This window comes from Lagopus leucura, unplaced genomic scaffold (genome assembly GCF_019238085.1).
Source record: "Lagopus leucura isolate 7727_CA_CO unplaced genomic scaffold, USGS_WTPT01 Super-Scaffold_73, whole genome shotgun sequence".
Classification (NCBI taxonomy): domain Eukaryota; kingdom Metazoa; phylum Chordata; class Aves; order Galliformes; family Phasianidae; genus Lagopus; species Lagopus leucura.
Genome location: NW_024962252.1, coordinates 17,879,020 through 17,899,970, shown reverse-complemented (window position 1 = coordinate 17,899,970; position 20,951 = coordinate 17,879,020). Strand labels below are relative to the sequence as shown.

At 37.3% G+C, this 20,951-nt stretch overlaps 1 long non-coding RNA gene across 3 annotated transcripts in view; it reads right to left on the bottom strand.

Annotated features, from left to right (window-relative positions):
* Positions 1-19,269, bottom strand: part of LOC122194291 — a 21,510-nt gene extending 2,241 nt beyond the window's left edge. Inside the window, exons 1-4 of one of the 3 annotated variants that reach the window (XR_006183090.1) lie at positions 19,243-19,269; positions 4,461-4,581; positions 1,760-1,878; positions 353-498 (exon numbers count right to left, since the gene is read on the bottom strand). This is a non-coding gene — a long non-coding RNA (uncharacterized LOC122194291). Of the gene's footprint in view, positions 1-352; positions 499-1,759; positions 1,879-4,460; positions 4,582-8,482; positions 8,528-19,225 lie in introns of those variants that run through there. The other 2 variants (XR_006183091.1, XR_006183089.1) reach the window with 2 other exon arrangements.
* Between the last annotated feature and the right edge of the window lie 1,682 nt (positions 19,270-20,951).

Here is a 20,951-nt window from a genome sequence, read left to right as displayed (position 1 = left end):
CCCCCCCCCCCCCCCCCCCCCCCCCCCCCCCCCCCCCCGGGGTCCCCCCCCGGGCCGAAAGGGGGGGAGGAAAGTGAGCAGCTGTCAGTGCAGATAAAACTGGGAACATTCTTGGGAGAAATACCTTCATAATGACAGGTCTGAAAAACTGATGACACATCCCCAAATCCATATATGCTGCCATTGTGAGATGAACAAGGGTGACTCTCACTGTACCACCTCAGACAGTCCTTCCTGGCCGTGGCTGGCAATCAGATGCAGCTGAAGCACGGTCACTGGTTTGTTTTGGTTATGGTGCTTTGTTTATTCTGTCACAAAGTAGATATGGCTAGAGTTTTGAAAACATGCTTACCTTATTTTCTTATTGCCCTTCTCTTTATTGCAGGCACAGAGATGCAAAAAATCATCTGCTTATTGGGAAGTCCTGGGAGAGGCTGGAGAGTTCATGCAGCCAGTCGCACCCATTAACTCCTTCTTCTGTGATTAGATTTGAGGATGCTGTAAGAAGTATGTCAAGGTCACATTTACCCAATTCTAATGAAGCACAGCTTAAACTACAAATTGTTAACCATCCACTGGGAATAAAACTGTAATTTTTTTTTAACAGTCAAATAATTAAAAAGGCAAATGTGTTCCATATTGAAAGAATGTTACTATATTAGATAAGGGAATGGTCCATGACCATGTGACACTATTAATATGACCAAAAAATGATCTGGGCTCTGAAATTACTTTATTTCCCTTAGCAGACCATTAATTTCAGGTTACTAATTTAAAGTACATTAATATCTGACTGCTTAAAAGTGGCATTTCATTTCATTTTCAAAGTTGTTCCTCTTTTAATTTCTTCTCCTTCTACCAAAGGGTTCTGTTTATTTTAATTGGGAGATACTTATGCCAGATTGTGTACTGACACTCCATGACATTTTTTAAATAAGATATTCTTTTCAGATGCACCATGCTGCAGAAAAACTCAAAACAACAAAGAGAATCCAAAATCCAATCTCACTTAAATGGAGAATCTCTCTCTTTGAGATGCAAAATGACCAAATAATTTCATAGACACCATTTGCTTTTGCTTGACTCTGTCCCCCTTTCTCATATTTATTAGCAATGTCATTTGCAAGAAACGTCAGGGAAACCAATGAAGGAGGCAAATAATACATTTTTCCATAACATCTATTTTACACAATGGAAAAAACATAGGATGGCTACTTTCTCCAATGTAGAAACACAATATTTGACAATAATTATGTAACTGCTCCTATTCTGTCAGTTTTGTTACAAAATTGGAAAATAGATTTACCTCTTTCTCATTAAAGGCAATATTTACACTATGATTTAATTCTTCCTTTGCCACAGCTTGTTTCCTTGGTAACTAAAAACTTCACCACAAACTTCAATGAATGATGAGCAGTGTAATCAATTAACTTACAGTGATAATTTACTGAATAAGCAGCACTTGTCACCAGTAACCACACAGTGATATCTAAGATACCACAGCATTTTTTAATCAAGCAGTAGATGCTGATCATGTAAAAATGATGTGGAGTAGGAAAGAAAGAAAATTGAAAGTTGTAATCAGTGCTGAATGGGGAATATTTTGCTACCATATGGCTAAAATAAAACGAGTCTTGGCTTCCCAGGGAACTGGGATGAGAAAAATGGGAGAGAACTGGCAGAGAAAAATGTCCAAGAGCTTTTGCCACGGAGGTTACTTATTCAGTATTGTGTAATGAGGTGTTTACTTTGCACCTACCAGGTGTGCGTGCACATATGGAAAACTACCATGGCAGCAGTGTATCCTTCTAGATTATCAAATATGATCTACAACTCCACAGTGTTGACATCTTGGTTAGCTGAGTACTGCTGGCCTGTCTTAATAAAACAAACATACAGAAGGTTAGAACCCACTATATCCACCTCTTGCATGCTTGAAAGCACAGTGTACAAGGTGCTTGGTGAATCACAAGCAGAGTTTAACCAAATAGAGCAATATTTTCTGACAAAGATTTCCTCAGAGTAAAAGACTTCAGACCAGTAAATACAAGTTAAAATCAGTAAAGAACTGCATACGTATACAATCATACATCTTGTATGATTTAGCAGGAGCTATAATGAATGAGATGTCATGTATGGTGTCTTTGTTATTCAGACTCTGATTTTAGCAGGCACAAGAAGGAAAATCAAGGCAAAAATGATTTACTTCCAAGAAGACTTTCCACTGCAATTCAGTCCTGATGTATTCATGATAACATACAGGTGAGTAACAAAAAAGTCTTTTTTAACCTTACACAAAAAGCTTTCTTGCATTTTGCATTTGTTCTTTAGTTTTCAAGACAAAGAGCATAAGAGCAGTTTAAAAATAATAAAACCTTACTTGGATAATAGAACTTGGATGTTCTTTAATATTTAATATATAATTGATAAAGGAAACTGATGAATTCTTAGAGTTTAGTGCAGGAACTGCATAGCTCTTTGCTTTTGGATAATTGTATTTCTCATCCTGTTACCACTATCTGATATGGCTAATAACAACTGCAATACAACATCTAGATAATTTCTCTAGACATCTGTAAGTTCCATAGGAATCAAGGAAAAGAATGTGTAACTTTTCCAACACCTGTAGTATTCCCTGTTAAATCACAATCTCAGTGTCTCCTCTTATTACAGCGTTACCAAAAGAAGCATTGAAGAAAATTATAGAACCATTTTTTTTTTCCAGGCATATAATATAGACCATAAATAATACTTCCTGATTTTAAAAATTAGTGGATATGGATGGAATCAATTCTCCAATTGCTTTAACACAATACACCAACACAGTTTTAGTTGCAGTTCTAAGGGTTCTCAGTGATAATGGTAAGATTTAGCTAACTAGAAAAGACAGAAAAACTCCTGTAATGGGCTTACTGTGATTAAACATCTATATAAGAAGTAAACAAATTCCTCCTGCTTTAAGTGAGATATACTAAAATTCACACAGGATTTGGAATTCTTCATTGATAAATGATGCAGTAGGCACATCCATAAAACATGCTCCTTTACTGAATTCAGAGACACTTAATGCATCTCAACACTCCGCTTTTATTTGAGGAACACAGAAGCAGAAACTTTCCATCATGTGCATGTTACACTGACCTAAAGGTACCAAAACAGAGTGTGCAGAACTGCAAAATAAATTACCCAACATATCATGTTTTGTCAGTTTTTACAAAGATTATGAGTAAGAATAAATCTGTTTAGCAATCCCACATCTGAGAAGTCAAGGTACCTCCAGTGCTAAATATATGCTTCCTCTAAATTCAGTGGAAGAAAGATCTGATGTTACAGCAAAAACTTGACTGTGAAGAATTTTTTTTGTTGTTAACTGCTGGTAAAAATACTATCTGACCAATAGTGAAATATGGTGCTGAATGACCAGATTTGGAGGTTCCATTAAGAATTCCTATGACTAAAATTGCTCCTTCTGGCAACGAATGGGAAACTGACACAAAATCCTTTAAAGGCTGTGAGTATTACCCAGTCTGGAGATTTTGAAGGGACAAACATCTGTTTTCTACCTGGTTTCTCAATTCTTCAAGGAATTATCTTTGGTATTTGGTCTACACAAAATTATACATAGGTCTTAACTATGTCTTTCAAAGGCCCCTGAGAAAAATGGTTAATCTTGGTCAAAGTTGTCAAGGATTAGTGGCCATTAAAGGCTGCTGAGTATTGTAGCGAGTTATTGGTCTCTTCATGATTCAGTAACAAGATTTTTTTTTTTTTTTTTTTTACAGCTGCTGGCTTCTTTTTGTGAGTTCTTCTGGAAGTTTATTACTTATAGGAAGAAACTCTACAAACCACTACAGTGCCTAAAGGCTTGAGTGGGCTGGCATCATCTGTTCCTGATGACAGACAGGGAGGATTCAAACACCATATGCTTTAATCTGCAAAACGCCTACTTCCAAGTCCAAGTGCCCCATAAAATTATCTTCCTGCTGAATCCAAAGTCATTTGCAAATCGGTTTCTTTTAAACAAGCTCAGGAATAAGATTAACAGAGTAATGAAATTAACTCTTCACCAAACCAACTATATCTCCTGACTCTTTCAGCAGGTTCTGAATTTCCATGACCCCTTTGCAATCACATTTTCACAGGACTCTGTTCAAAACCCTTTATCACTTTTCCTGCAGTAAACAAAAGTTCTCTCTTGCAATAGCAGCATTGTTCCTCTCCTGACTTCTGGAAATTACTTGAAGTCAAACATCATTTAAAAAAAAAAAAAAAAAAAAAAAAAGAAACAATACATGTATTACTTGGCTTCATTCTGCTTTCATTGTTTCTTTAATTAGTTCATGTCAACTGATTTGAAGATTTTAAACACATCCTAACAAATTCACAGACACCTCAGGAAAGTGATGCTTTCTTGTCACATCACCAGGTCTTGTTATTAGCATGACTCTTGTTCTAATTACCAGATGCACGAACACTGAATGCTGCAGAACTGCTGAGATCCTCTGTGGTGCCAGGAGGTGATGCTACAGGAGAAGCACAACTCACTTGTACAGTGTACCCATGTGATCCTTTATCGCTTCTCTGGTAATGAAGAAACAGTAGTAAATCAATCAACAGCATTAAAGCAATTGGTAGACTAGAAGTAAATACTGACAGCATGGCAAACTGAGAATCTCATCTTGGTATCAAAGATGGATGGCTTATTGAAAGTGTAACAGAGGGTTCTATGTATATAGTCAAGGATGCAGCCACCCTCTGAGCACAGCCCACAAGAAGGTTAATTATGAGAATGCAGAAGTGAAACATGCTGAGAACGTGCTACATTTCTCCAGCTGAGGAATAAACAGTGCAAAAGCAGACTTCTGAAATGTGAAATTAAAATACCTACATATTTGTTTCTGATTGTGACAGAGAGGCTAGAACACTGATTATGTGGCTTGCTTTTGTTTTCTTTAACAGAATTTACCTGAAAAGCTGACAGTATCTGAAAAAAACAGGAAAACTTTACATTCAAGGCATATAATCCAAAACATTTTGTAGCTTTCCAAAATGTTCTAAGCAGGACAATACAAACATGGAGAAAAATTGCTACTACTTTTCTCTGACTGAAACAGAAGACTTCCAATGTGAAGGAAATTGTGTGGTGACTCATATACCATCAAGTGACTGTGAAATAAAATGGGTTTCATATATCACAATAAAAGAGAGGACAAAAAATAAACAAATTTCATGGCATGATGTGATTCAACCCCTGAAAGTTTTCATTTTTATTTTGAAATCCTGATTCCTCTCTGCCAAATCCTGGCTGGGTTCATCTTTCACTTCCATTGCAGCAGACTTGGATGCCTTTCATGTGTTACACAACTGCTCTTCCTGATAGAGCTTTGTTAGCAGAACTACGTGCAGAAACACTACTTCAGCCTAAGCTTGAATGAAAACCTATTTTCAGTTTTTACACTGAGTACATTTACTTCTCCAGTAAAGTAAGAACACTTATCAGAGAGACACAGTGCTTAGAAGAATTATTGATTTTTAGAAATTAAAGCCAGCTTCACATAGCTCTAGACTTCAATGAGTCATAAAACTCCATCAACGCTTACTTTCAATGTTTTTGCTCCTAGAAGACAGTGATAGGTTCCTGTGAGCTGACAGGTGCAAATGTATTCACTGCAAAAACTTTTGAAGGAATTTTTGAAATGGGACTGTAAGCAGAAAGAGGTTGATTTTAACTAACCCACAACTAGCTCAGTGCGCAGAGCTATTTGCTATAGAGCTATAATGGGGTCATAACATTAGGGACAGCTGATTCAAACCTGCAGATGTTCATGCTGGATGCATGTCTTAACCCCTGGAGTCTTCAAGGCTGTGCTTTAAAAATGTATTCCTTGAGAACAGGGATTTTTCTTTTCTTGTGACATTTCCACCTCGCAGTAGTGCAAAATAAATCCCAGAGCACAATCTCAAGGTCAGCATTTCTTCAGTTTCAAGATACGTAAAGATGGCAAAAGTAGAAATACAATTCAAAAAATGAAAGAAAATATATCTTAAGGAAATAAGATCATACATTTCTCAAGAACAAATGTGCTTTAGCTGTTTCTATCACTGTGACTCAATGTATTTCTTTAGTAGATGTTCAATTACAGATGACTGTCTGGAAGAAAACATTACTTTTTTCACACAACAATACGTATATCAGACCCTGCTTGAATTCAAATGTATTAAAATATGGAAAATGTGTTTTCATATTTAACATCCAAATAAGAAAAATACTATAATTACTACTGCCAAAATAATGAAGTTATTACTCAGACATAGGCTTCTGATTCCCAGTATCCCACCTGTATCAAGAAATCATTAGGCATTCTGATACCACTGAAATGCACAAGTTACCTGGGAAAGTTACCTGGGAAAGAGCAAGGAAGAATTCCATGAACTCTCCTCATATAATTTCTGTATAATTATTCACCTCCCACTACCAACAGGCAGTGCTTCCCAAACTGTATGTGCAGGGTCTCCGCAGTTTTATCTGAAGGATTTTATACCTGGATTAAGTTAATGGATGCATGTCTCCTTCCCAATCCTGTTAACTCTTCCCATTTTCCAGTTAGAAACTGTACATAAGGTCTCAAAATGAAGATTATTTTTCACTTTCTCTCATTATATTTGTTCTTGCCACCAAGGCATGAGATCTAGATATAGGATTTTCTTTTCAGCACATAAACCTTTTCAGGCATTTCATACAAGTGAACGCTTTGTATGGTTGTCCCTGATAGGATATTCTAGCAGGTAGAATTGTCATAGGATAATTAAGGTTTGGAGTGACATCAAGAGATCTCCAGTCTGCTCTAAGCAATCTCAGCTCTGGACTTTCTCAAGGCTTCATCCAGTTGGGTCTTGAAAATCTCCAAGGACACAGAGCATACTATCTCTGACCAACCCAGTCTGTTACAGAGCTGTCCTCATAGAGATATTTTCCTTTTATTTACTTTTTCATTATTAACGTGTTTATTTATTTATTTATTCCTAATCTGCTTTTCTTCTATCCTATGCCTCCAATCTCTCATTCTCTTGCCACATACTGCTGTGAAAAGCCTGTCTCTGCCTTCTATTGTTCTGCATGGTTCTTGAGTTTCAGAACTTCTGGAAGTTCTGTCCTTTGTCCACTCATCTTTCTAAAGGCTGTTTGTCTTTTACTGTTTGCAAAAAGAGGACATTTTGTTCCTCTCCCTTGCTGCACATATGTAAGTAATTTTCTGTTGAGTCAACCTTCTCACCTGGGAGAAGTCAAGTCTTGAATGTATCCTCTCAAACACCAAGCCACAATTTTTAGTCCAGAGAACTGCACAACTCTGGAGAAATCCTGAAAACTATCAGGCCCCAGAAGGTGAAGCAAAACTTATTCCTATATCAAATAGCAGGGTGCTCCAGTATGCCTCACTTCACACTGCAGTTGCAGGAGACCAGCTCCTGAGTTGAACTATGAATATGTGAGTCACCTTCATGCTTAATGTGAGGAGGTTGTTACTGGAATTGTGTCATTTGCAAACTTCACATGGTAACAGCACTACTGAATATTTTAGTTTAGGATTCAGACATCCAGCTGGAGCTAACACCACTACTTCTCAGTTAGATGGGCTGAAAGCACAGTCGGACTTTAATGATAGCTCATTTGAGAAGTAATAACCTGCTTGCCTCATTTCTATGTTTCTCACCCTCAGTTTTATGCTTCAGATCCATGACTCAAAAATCACACCATTTAAAAAAAAAGGAAAAGCAAGCAATTAAAGTTCAATTCTGGAATAATCTGTATAAAAAATAGATCTAGGACTGTCTGTAAAATGAAACTCGGGGGACAGTATGTTCAGGTTATATACAGTTTTCAAAAGCTTTCTTTCAGCACGAGTGATTTGCACACCAGTGTAAAGTCATTGCTTTCTCAGCAATAACATTCCTGTAAACTGGTATTAATGTCAAATTTATACTTGTAAAAGCATGCAAACTTAATAAATGACAGGAATTGATTTAATTTCTTATCATGCATATATTTGCATAGGATTTACAGATTAATAAATGAGACATAGCTCATGTGTAAATCAATAGCTGCCCTCTTTGTGCAGTGTAAACTTCATTATTCATGGTCTTATACTATGTTGAATGAAACATTAAAGATACAAGTAAAACCGCTGTGGATTGCCTTAAAGGACACAGGGAAGGTCATTTTCCTAGAAAAATGAACAGGGAGGCAGAGCATTTCATGAGTTCTACTGTGCTCTTTTCTCCACTCCTTTACATTATTTTCCCTGTTCCCAGTTCTGTCAAACTGAGATGAAAGCATCTCAGGGGGTCATTGTGAGGTGTTACTAGTATGGCTTTGTAAATGTCTGAGAAAAGAATACTTATATACAGGCACAGGTTCCTTCTGATTTAGAGTGCCATTAAGCCATTTCCTTAATTAGTAGGCTCACGTGAAGTGATCACTTACATTTCATGGAAAGAAAGCTTCATGAAAAACAAGTCAGATATTTCCCATTTCCCCATTGAATTCTATCATCATAGATTGGTATCGCATGATGCATTTGTGATTGCTGTTATAGACAGAAACAACAAAATTAGTTCCATTCTGTTCCCTTTACTCAAACAAGCTGTTTTTACAAAAGATGGGAATGGCAGCAGCCTGGTCCTTCTGGACTGGGCCAGGAGGTATCACCTCAGTCCCCATGGCCAACAGATTTGATTCCAGTGGATCAGTAGGTATTAATCTCTTAGATGTTATTAATCTCAGATGGTATTAATCTCTTAAGATCTCCTAGATACTAGATCCAGTAACCTTTCCCATATGAAGAGATAAATATTCTCCCCTCACCAACACATCATTTGTCTGCATGACCCCACGTTATTGCTGGAAATATGTCATTCCAGTCTCTACTTTCCACACTAGTATGATAGGAACATATGGTGCCTCTCATCCTTTCTTCCTTCATAGTTATTATTGTTGTGTTACCTTTGTAAGCAAAACGTACAGAGCTGATGTTAGGAATAACATCATGCCATGTCACATAATGTGTTGTTACCAAACTACACTTTCTTGAAGCTTCTGTGTCCAGAATCCAAAATTCCATGTATATTGAGTTTAAATTGTTCTAGTTTTCAAATCTTCAGTAGAAGCCAGCCCACTGGAATAGCTCCTTTAATACTCTCTTGGTTTACTTCCTACTACTTTCAAAGACTCTTCTAAGAGACTTTTGGGAACTCATCTTTTGTTTGAAGGTGGTAGATTGGAATCAGGAGAATGGTGGTGAAAAGTAGGCTGCAGAAAGAATGCAGTGGAAGCTATGAGCCCATATTGCTCAAGCCAAGAACAGAAAACTAATACTATGAATTTATAAAGGTAAAATAAAACCAGAAAACCCTCACCATGCCCTGCCTGATCCTATAAACCCTAGCACATTGTACCAATCTAATCTTTTATAGTTGATAGCACTACTGGTTCTTCATAACATGAAAGAAAATAAATCTTCGTGGAAAAAAGCTCACATGAAACTATGGTTTAACTTTTATTTTACTTCTCAAACACCTTTTGCTCACCCCAATTGATCTCAGCCTGATCAAATGGAAAACAAATCTCTACAGAAATAACAGAGCTTTCTGTATTTTTATCTTATTTCTGGGCTCTCAAGTCATTTGGATAGGAGGTGCAGTCAATCAGAACTGAAAAGTATTGTTTTCTGGTTTCCTTCCCTCCTTCTCTATATCTCCCCAAAAAAATAGTGGAAGTCATCATGAAGCACCAAAAGATAGGAAGGGTAAAACCTCTAAGCTCCCTAGCAAAATGGAAAAGTAAAAAGAAGGTTAAAGAACATTGGTGGTAATAGAAGCAGAGAGATTCAAATATGCAGCTTTTTGAAAGGGTTTAAATATAAACTTACACTCACGTCTAAATTTAATATATTGTCTTCAGAGGAGATGGGTACAAACTGGAACAAAAGATGCCCCATAGAAATATCAGGAAGCACTGGCACAGATTGCCCAGAGAGATTGTGGAATGTTCTCTGTGAAGATCTTCAAATGCCGCCTGGACACGGTCCTGAGCAACCTGCTCCTAGCGTTCCTTCTTGAGCAGGGGGTTAAACCAGATGATCTCTAGAGTTGACTGCCAACCTTTACTATTCTATGATTCTGTGAAATTCTAAGGCCATGAGATGAAGAAGAAACACAGTAAGAGTGTTCAGAGGTTTATCATCATTTATCTAGAAGAGAAAAAATGAAAATAGCAAGATGCTAGCCATGCTTATGGCATCCATAAATATCTACAGCTACATAATTGTAGGAAGATAAGTAAGGGACAGGGAAGCAGTATGGAAAGACTTTGCCCATTTATTCTTATCACATTTCTCACACAGCATGAATGAAAATTATAAAAGCAAGCAGAAAAATCTTTCTTCTGGGAGAATTACTAGACTATACATTAAAAGAAACCTGACGCAGGATCTGAAAAACATATCACTAGAAAACAAGGAAATAAGAGAACGATAGTATAGCACCATGGGTGTCAAAGTAAGAGCAAAGTTGGGATCTAAGCACCCGAAAGAATGAAGAAATTAACTCACTAAAGCCTACACATGTGCACAACTATCCTTGCAGAATACCATCACCACTCAAATAAACCACAATTGCAACAGAAAGGTGAATAGTAAGGTACAGTCTGACTGATCTTGTTCCAGTTGAGGCCTCATAAGATTCTCAGAGAAAATAATACATTTATCTTTTTATTCCATGTTTCTAATGGTTATTTTTTCTATTGTTTTTCAGCAACAACAAAAGCAAAAACACTGGAAAACTGTACTGAACAGCAAACTAAATCATGCCTGCGGCAAGAGACAGCGTTTTAAACTTCCATCTCACTAGTGTCTGTCTATATGAATAATGTCGCCATGTCACTGCTTTTCCTGCACTGTTACAGTATATTCTTCCCCCACGTTTGTTATGCTATTCTATTTCAACTTGATGAATTATCCATATTACTATTTTTTGAGAAACGTTCCCTCTAGGGATGGACACACTTGGTTTAGAAAGTTTCCAGCAGAATAAAAGGAAAAGGGAAAAAGAAGAAACTTCCACATCTCCACTGTTTTAAAACAACCCTTGGGAGTAGGACATAATTATCCTCATTCTGCCATTGACAGCCAATTCTTTAGCAGAAGCAGCATATTTAGGGCAATGAAAATCAATAGTACTAAGAAGTGATGCTCGAACAAGCCTAGACAAAAATAAAAGAAATGTCTGTTGGCAGAGAGCAAGAATGGGAAGCAGAAAACACAAGATAGGGTCCCTACTAAATAGTTTCATTGGCATTGAGGTTTATTTTTTCTACTCTTTCCTTTGTTGTTCACGAGTGATGTGCTTACTCATTCAACCAAAGATAACAGGCTCAGTAACAACCTCTTTGAAAGTAGTGAGAAATAACTTGCCCCACAGCAGCCATTAGCAGATAAGGCATGTTTGCTCTAGGTTATGTAGTAAAGAAGATTTCATGTCTGACAGAAACAAATTTGAGTTCAAAAATCTGTGACTCTGTGAATAAAGCTTTCAGTTCATCTTTCTCACAAATATGAGGGAGGGAAAAATACTTGCTAAGTTACTTTATGTTTCTAGGTAGAGTTGCTAATAGATTTTGTTATGTTTCTCCATTACAGCAGACTCCACAGGCCAGGTATGCACAGATTAACTTGTTTGCTATTTTTACAGCAGCCCATGCTTTCACATGAATATGAAAACCCATTCCCACAGTGTCAGCCTTCCATTGAAGTTCAATGCTGAACATGTAATCTTCTATTCTATTGGGTTACTGTAGATATGCTTTTATGCTCAGAAACCTGTTTTGTCACCACTGTAGTTTTGGACAAGGAGAACCTGAAGATATTTATTTTCAAAAAATAAATCATTCTGGGAAGAGTTCCACTATTTGAGCTGATTTTCAAATAAATCTGTAAGTAATTATATGTACATTCTGCTACTGTGAAAATTTTTCTAAGGCTAATCAGTCCTCAAGGATCCACAAGTCAACTTTAATACATAGGACGTTGGCAGCACAAAACATCCTTCTTACCATCACTAAATGCTTGTACATAAGCATTAATACTTGACATTTTCAAGTGCCTATTTGTTTAGAATTAGAAATGACTTCCTATACATATGCATGTCCCATTAGCATGTAAAGTATTCCACAGTCTTCAAAATTTCACATAAAACAAAAAAATTTTCAAAAGAATTAATGCTTTTTTTCATTTTAAAAAACTCATTGCTGTATATGCTTAAAAGGTATGATCCCTCTAAAAAGCATGTAGATAAGACTACAAGATTTAAACTGGTATGTGAGAGCACATAATGTCCTGCATACTGCTACAACAGCTCTTTTTGAAGACCAACATGATAAGTTCCAGAGTTGCAGCTTAACTATAATTATGTCTCATTTACTACTTTCTTCCTGACCTTTTCTTGTGCTTTTAATTTCCCCATGTTCTTCTGGGGAAATTGTATGGTTATCTAATTATCTCAAAATGGATCAGTTAAGTTTTCCATAGATCTGGGTATGACTATGGTAATAACAACACAAACATGATTTCTCAAATGACTGTCATCTAAATAGCAGAGCTCGTGGAGGTTTACCACTTCCTCACTGAGAAAAGATGTTTGCAAGTGCTTAGCTACACATATTGCTTCTTACAAAACTGCAGAGGCAGGTCACTTCTAGGATATTATGAGGAACCCCAGGAAAGTCTAAAGTGGGGAAAAATAGTCTTCATATCATCTGGCTGCTTCTCAAAGAGGCATGTCTTGAATGTTCATTGTCAGTAACACTATATTTTATAATGGAACAGCAGAATCTGAACAGCATTTTGATCCCTGTCTTGCAAGGCAAAATATCTCTCATGATCAGAAAGAATCAGAGATAGAAGTTGGTTGAGTAAGAGCTTGGCCCTTGCTATTTATCAACATTAATAACCTTGAAAATACATTTGAATTTAAGAATAAGACTTGACTGTTTAACTCAGGAATTTCTTTGATGCAATCCCTTTCATTTCACATATTCAAAATACATATATCCAGTTTCACACAACACTGGAAGAATAAACTGTGAACAGTTTGTATTCTGGAGAAATCCTGATGTTTGTGTCAATAGTGCGTTTGTCACCTACAAACCTCTTCCTCACTTTTTAAAAAAAAAAAAAAAAAATCACTTCATTATACACAATCTTGACTCCCCTGGTCTAAGTACCCTTATTTTTCAAAGAAAGGAAAAAGAAAGTTCGGAGGGATTTATGTTGTGTTTTTCTTGCTGTTGCTTTCCTTACCTAGATGTCTGATTAAAGATTGGATGCTGAAATACCTTTTAACTCCAGCTGGGATTGGTCTGTTCTTAGTTGGAAGGCTACTTTGCTTGAGTACTGATAATCCTTGGTGGTGTTTTTTTTTGTTTCTCCACCCCCATAACTTTGTACACAGTAGGATAGAGGAAAATAAAAATGTTCGAAGGAATGATTTCTCAACAGGAGTGTCTTTCAGCGCTGCACTTAGAGTGCTTCTAATTATACCCAAAGTTCTATGTGCACATGCAGAAAATGTCTTTTGATGTGTCAAAAATTTAAATGAATAATGAACTGCAGATTTCAAAATAATGTTCATTTTTAGATTTACATTTACCTTTCATGTAATGACTATCTCACTGAAACATTAGTCATAGTTGAGTAAGACAAATAGCAAAAATTGCTGGGAAAAAATTTATGCTTACAGGTTCCTAGTCCGAGTACCTTGCAAGAAATTTCATCCACAGTAATCAAAAAAGGAAAAAAAATAATAGTTTAATACACAGGGTACTCCTCTGTAGTTTGATTTCTCAGCAGTTCCTTGGTCAAAAGAAATGAGAGGCACTAAAACTTACGAATTTCTTGAGGGCCTTTAACATGCAATTCCCAGGAAAACATTCAGGTTTTTGACATAACCATTAAGAATCTAAAGTATGACTGTCTCCCATAACCAAATCTGTCCCCTTTCAACGCTATATTCAGTAGCTACATATGTTCTCTTTTGATCCATGATAAGGTAATAAACTCCCAGATCTCACCGTGGCCCGTGCTGGCTAAAATGATTGCAGTTTTGTAGTAAAGTAATTTTTCTAGAGAAAAAACGCTGCAGATTTAAAACACAGAGAGCATATAAACCAAAGTTAATTGAGCACATAATGGTTCTTGAGCCATGAGGTTAAGTATCGAAAAACAAGGAGATAAACAAATCCCATACACCACACTACAGAGAATGCCATGTTGTAATTGATGTAATGCACTTCTCAGCTCTCCTTCAGAGTGGAAGAAATGTTGGGGAGTGAAGCGAAGCAAATAATACCATACGTTATCTGAAACAATAGTAATCGTATTAATTTGATAAAGTGCTGTACCAGAGCAGCCCCTCTAATCTTGTAGGAATTTATCACAGAACCATTCCACAGTTAGAAACCACAGGATTTAGCTCCTAACAAGAAGAGACATTAAGTCTTACAAAAAACTGACCAAGCTCTCTATAGAAATAACGGTCTGCAATTATGATACTGCACTGCCAACTTTGATTTTTAAGAGTTTCGTGATAACAGAGGTTTTCTCTGCACAAAATACTTCCAGAAGCATGTATTCTGAATGCAGAGTCACTGCCAGAAGATCAAGGTCTCACAGTTCTGGAGGTTTCTTGTCTGCCAACTTTTGCTTCTTTGCAAGGTTGGGTCTTTGTACACTATATAAAGAAGTTCAATCTGTTTTATCAGTTTTACTTCTTTTTTCCAAGGCATTTTCAGTTTTATTTTCTTCTGCTATAGCTATATTTTTGCTTTTAAAACTGAAAGCCATTATTTAAACACAAAACTTTTTACTGCTTCCTTATAATACGTATTTGCACTTCACATCCCTTCAGTTTAGGAGGTACTGTAAGTAGAGATATTTAGACGCTTAGAAAATGCAAAATCTATTTTCAGACATTAAGGCAACTGATTTGCAGATACCTCATTTCAGTCACTTTTCATCTAGAATTGAATTTTCTTGTTCAGCTTTAAACACAAAACAGCTTCTCATGCTTTCAAAGGACACTCTTGCCAATTAAAACCGTATAATAATTGTCATAACCTCAACTGCAACGACAATAAACTTCCCTCCAGTGAATAAAAGCCATGAATTTTACAACAATGTGAGACAAAGCAGTATGTTGAATCATGCCAGTATGAAAATAATAATTTTGTGCCATAAACAAGTGATTTTTACAAAATGCTAACTAATTTTGAAGATTTATGCCAAACTGGAAATGGTTTCTACACCTCTAAACTTAAATGTCTTATGCTAAAGAGAGAGTGATTTATACTTCTGTACAAAAAGGTTGCTCGTAGCTGTCATCTTCCCTTATCCGCAGATTATTTTTATGCAGTTTGACATAGGTGACAGAAGTACTGTATTGTAGAAACATGGATATATGCAGTTTACTACATAAATGTGAGAAAGGTCCAAACAGCTCTTAGCAAGCAGCAGGTATTCCACACAAAAATCACAAAAGGAGATGAAAAGCCATGAAAACCCCAAGTTTCCAGACTAAAATTTTATGCACATATGCACACTGCCTTTCCTGCTTAGAAATCCTGTCATTGCACTGAAGAGGTTTTCCAACTGAATTGAATTCTGTCTTCTTTTGGGGGGAAATTTCTTCCAAAGTAGATATCCCTGAATCCAAGCCCAAAAGGAAAACAACCTTTTAAAAATCAAGTAAGTTTATCACCCACTGTGCTGCAGAATAGCTATTAAATACAGACAAACAAAGAACAGTAGTGGTGCCTTACTTTCCTTTGCTTGTAGCTCCCAGTTTGGGATACCACTCTAAAGTAGGAAAAGAAAACACTCCTCTGACAGCTGACAGCTTGAAGAGGTACTCATCATAACTCCCTTGCAGAGACAATACACATTCTTCAGTAGAATCGTAGAACGATTTGGGTTAGAAGGGACATTTAAGATCATCTAGTCCCTACCCCCCACAAAGAGGCAGGGACACTTCCCTCTAGACCAGCTTGCACAGAGCCCCATCCAGCCCAGATTTGAATGTCTCTAGGGAAGGGGTATCCACAACCTCTCTGGGCAACCTGTTCCAGTGTCTCACCACCCTCACAGTAAAGAGTCTAAATCTACCTGCCTCCAGTTTAAATGTTTCCCCTTGTCCACATGCTACAAGTCCTTATAAAAAGTCCCTCCCCAGCTTTCCTGCAGGCCTCCTTCAAGTACTGAAAGACCACTGTAATGTGTCCCTGTCCCGTTCCCCCCCCCAATCTTCCCTTCTCCAGGCTGAAGACCCCCAACTCTCAGTCTGTCCCTACTCGGGGGGGATGCGCCAGCCCTCTAACTTCATAGCCCTCCCCTGGACCCATTTCAACAGCTCAATACTTTTCTTGCATCGGGGCCTCAGAACTGGATGCAGTACTTCAGGCGGGGTCTCACAAGAGCAGAGTGACCTTCTGGTCATGCATGTCTTGATGCAGCTGAGGATATGGTTGGCATACTGTGCTGTAAGCACACGCTGCCAGCTCATGTTGAACCCTTCATCAACCAACACTCCCAAATCCTCATCAAGGCTGCTCTCAAACCATCTTCCACCCAACCTGTTTGGGCTTGGGATTGCCCCAACCCACATGCAGGACCTTGTACTTGACTTTGCTGAACCTCATGAAGTTGGCATGGAACCATCTCTCAAGCCTGTCCAGGTCCCTTTGGGTAGTATCCCTTCCCTTTAGCGTGTTAACTGCACCACTCAGCTTGGCGTTGTCTCCAAACTTGCCAAGAGCAACTCGATCCCACTGTCCATGTCACCTACAATGATATTAAACAACACTGGTCCCAGCACTGATCCTCAAGGAATACCCCTTGTCACTGGTTTCCACTTAGACATTGAGCTGTTGACCACAATTCTCTGAGGGCAACCATTTAGCCAATTCCTTATCCAGAGAATGGATGAAACACTCCTCTAAAACAAATTCATGCTCCATTCACAGCACAATGCAGAGAGCTGCCTAGCAAATAGAGAGAGTAGGAGAGAGAATTCTGATCTTTGAGGACACTCAGGGATGTTGATCTTGCTTTCAAGTTCCTCCTCCCTGAAACGTTCATCCTGTTATGAAATACAGGAATAATAGTTCAAAAAAGACTGAAGTTGCATTTTCACAAAGATAAACTGGCCATCTAAAATATCTCAACGAATCATTCTTACGCTCAGATGTGGTAGGATCTTTTTGAACATTATTATCATAACATTCTTTAAAGGCACAGATTACAACCACAAATAGAAGGAATTATCAAAAATTATAAGAACAGAAGTCTGGAAAGCACTTATGCCATTGGAATATTTTGAAACATTCTTAGATCACCCCCAGCAGATATTTGTTTCAACTGTTCTTAAAGAAATCTAATTCCACCAGCTCCTTAATGCAGCTTCTTCTAGATTTTCACAATGAGAAAGGATTTCTTAATATCCTGCTTAAGTCATCTTTCCTTCAAATCCAATTGCTTTCCTCTTTTCTTGTTCTCAAGGACCCCGGGGAACAGTTGATCAGAGGCATCATTATAAAAATCCTTTAACATACCACAAAATGTCTCTAGCTCCTCCTTTCTCTTCTCTACTTTCAATTAAAAAAAAAAAAAAAAACCAACACTGCAGTTCCTTCAACCTTTTCCTGTTGTTTAGGTTTCATAAATCTCTCATAATTACTAATGCGCTTTCATGGATGCTCTCCAATTTGTTTACATCCTTCCTGAGGTTCAGCACACAACACTGGACACAGTTCTCTAGATAACCTCACTACCAACAAGTGGAACAAAATAAATACCCTCCCTGTCTGAACTAACCTCTTCCTTATATTAAGGCCTGAACAACTGTAAGCTTCTGGCAGCAGCTTCATTTCTTAGCTTTATTTGTATGCACCTCACATTATAATCCCCTGCCATTATCAGAAGTACTGTTGTCTACTTGTTTTCACCTCTCAGTATTGTGTTTAATGCTTTCCTCTGAAGAACAATGGATTGTGTTTGCCATTATTTCACACTGCTGATCCCACAGCATTTGTTCAAACCTCAAATGAAGGATTTTGTTGATGCTGTTTTGACATCTTTCATTGTAAGAGGTTGGATGAAGATTTTATAGATTTTTCTGATCTCACATATTCTTGGCATAGTCAAAATCAACACCACATTTTCTTACTCTCAGTATTTTTTGTTTAATTCTTGTTCTCTTTTACTGGGAAGAAATCAGAACTATTAATTTTTCTTTCCTCTGTAGAATAAAGGTCACCCTTGACAACTTAAAAGAATCACAAAATGTACCTGAACAAAGTCAGAAAACACCAAAAATGGGACTCTAACCTATTGAAATTTATATATAATATGTATTATATATAATATCATTTAACAGAATATATATATATTCTGTTAAAAATATAATATATATATAATATATATATATATACACACACACACACCATTTAACAGAAATAAGAGACTTTTTGAGATAATTTGTATCACAGGACTACTTATTGTAATGTAAAATATATTACCTTGTTCATCAAGGAAGATATCCAAAAATATATGTTTCCTAGTCCACCAACAAAATCAACCTGTTTGGAAAGTGTTTTTCAAAGAAGAAAAGACCCCAGATGCCCTAATGATGGAGCTTACAGAGCCAAGCCAGACCAAGGAAACCAAACCAGAGAAAGCCAGACCAAGCTCATCAAACCAAGGAACTAACAGATAACTTCTTTTAAAAAGTTACTCGTTGATGATTCTTTTGACACTTGTTTTGAAATTAAACAGCACAGAAAAAACATTAGGAGTTTCTAGCCTGTGGCTAGAAATACCAAAGGAAAGGACATCTAGAGGAAAAAAAAAAAAAAAAAAAAAAAAAAAAAAAAAAAAAAAGAGTGATTTAAGAGGAAAGGCAAACATATGAACAAAATCAGAAGCATTTCTGAAGACATCTTTCAAAATATAGAGTCAATTTTAAGATAAAGCCTTCTAGGGAGACTAAGCAAGGTGCAAAGCTGTTAAAGAGACTGGGTTACTGTATATACAATGGATATTAAGATGCATAATCACAAAAAGAACAAGAGAGTTAGGCAAAGTAGACTAAGATAATAAGAGATAATAAATGGAAGGCTTACCCATACGCTAGGCTCACCTACAAAAAACACCAGAAGAGGGGATCTCCAGACAAGATCCTTCCTCTCTCGTAGCCAGCTCCTAAGTAGGTCTAGGAGGGGGGGAGCCTGGCTCCACCCCTTCCTGCAGCACAGGAGAATTGCCTTCACCTGTGCTCCCCAGGCTGACTCATGGCTCGCCTTAGGTGATCAATCAGAGGTTCAGGCTGTGACTCAGCAGTTCCCCATACAGTTATTTAAAGAAACTGCATTAAGGACAAATGTGCAAACAATCATAATGCAGAAAAAAAGAAAGGAAGTACAGACAAGGGATTGACACAGCCAAAACTCAGTTGCTTTATAGACTTTAAACACAAGGAGGTACACAGGAGCAGTGACAAGGTTGGCTCAAAAATGGAAAAAACAAAAGTTACTATGTGACAGGACTCTACATTCCCAAATTTAGCCATACTTCTGAACATTTTACTTACCTAGATGTTTTCTATAGCAATCTTGGTCTCCCTTACTGTATTTCACATCATTATTTTCTATGTAGCTGAAAACTTCTAGCATGTTTCTCTTCTGAACAAAACTCACAGTTTTCCAAGACGCCACTCAACTCTTTTACAAACCAGTCAACAGCAGTTTAAGCAAATACGATATCATAGGGTATAGAAGAACATCAAAAGTTGCATGGGTAACCATAACCCAGCATCTTGTCCCCTACTTTTATAACTTCTACAGTGTTCTCCTAACTAGTAGCCACTTACTCGTGCTGTGCTCATTTCTGACACTTGAGATTACAGTATCCCCAGAAAGAGAGGCCTTTAAGGGAAAGCCCTACGATTTCAGAATGAATTGAGTCCTTTCCAAAGCTGCCTATTTACACAGATAAGTAATAAATTCTGGATTGCTTGAAAAAACTCCTACACTCAGGTAAATTTTCACCAGCACTGTGATCTGCTCGCAAAATATCAAGATATCCCATGAAAGCAAAAGATTTAGAGACTTTTTGAATGATACTAAGAGAATTAAATGAATAGTGCATAAATTATAGTAAAAATGTGCAAAGAGCAGTTTATAGTTTGAATTTAGGTTTCTGATTTTGGTTTAAAGTTATCCAAAAAACTCTGTTTTCAACAACAGATACAATTCTCAGACTTCCTATTATAGTTATCTTTGTATTATAGCTAGACTAGATAAGATTCAGTATTGTACTGGCAGTAGATCTTCACGATGTAAAATTTCCATACTGATTACATGCCACGATACCAAGCAGTCAGATTAATATAACAGTGCATCAACATGGAACAGGTTCCTGACTCCAAAGTCAGAAAAATAATTTACTTGTAGCTATGGATGGGCACATTTATTCCTACGAGAAAATTTAAATACAGCCAGACACATTCACATAACCTGCTTATCACATGTGGTTCACAGCCTGCCTGGCACATCTATCAGGTTATCCCTCCCCTCACTGTACTAAATGGGAAAAATGAAAACATAATGGATTTAGCAAAACTATCAAACATACACCTTGCAGAAGAGGAGGGGCCTGTACAAGATAAGTCAGTGTGATTGCTGAGGACAACCTATGCTCCACACATATGGTAGTACCTGAAGACTGGTGCCATGGTCAGAAGACCAAAGCCTGTCAGCAGCTAAGGAGACACAGCACGTGGCAGGTGACGTTAAAGGTCTAACCAAAGTTCAAGAGATCTGCATTTGACTGCAGTAGGAAGAGGGACTG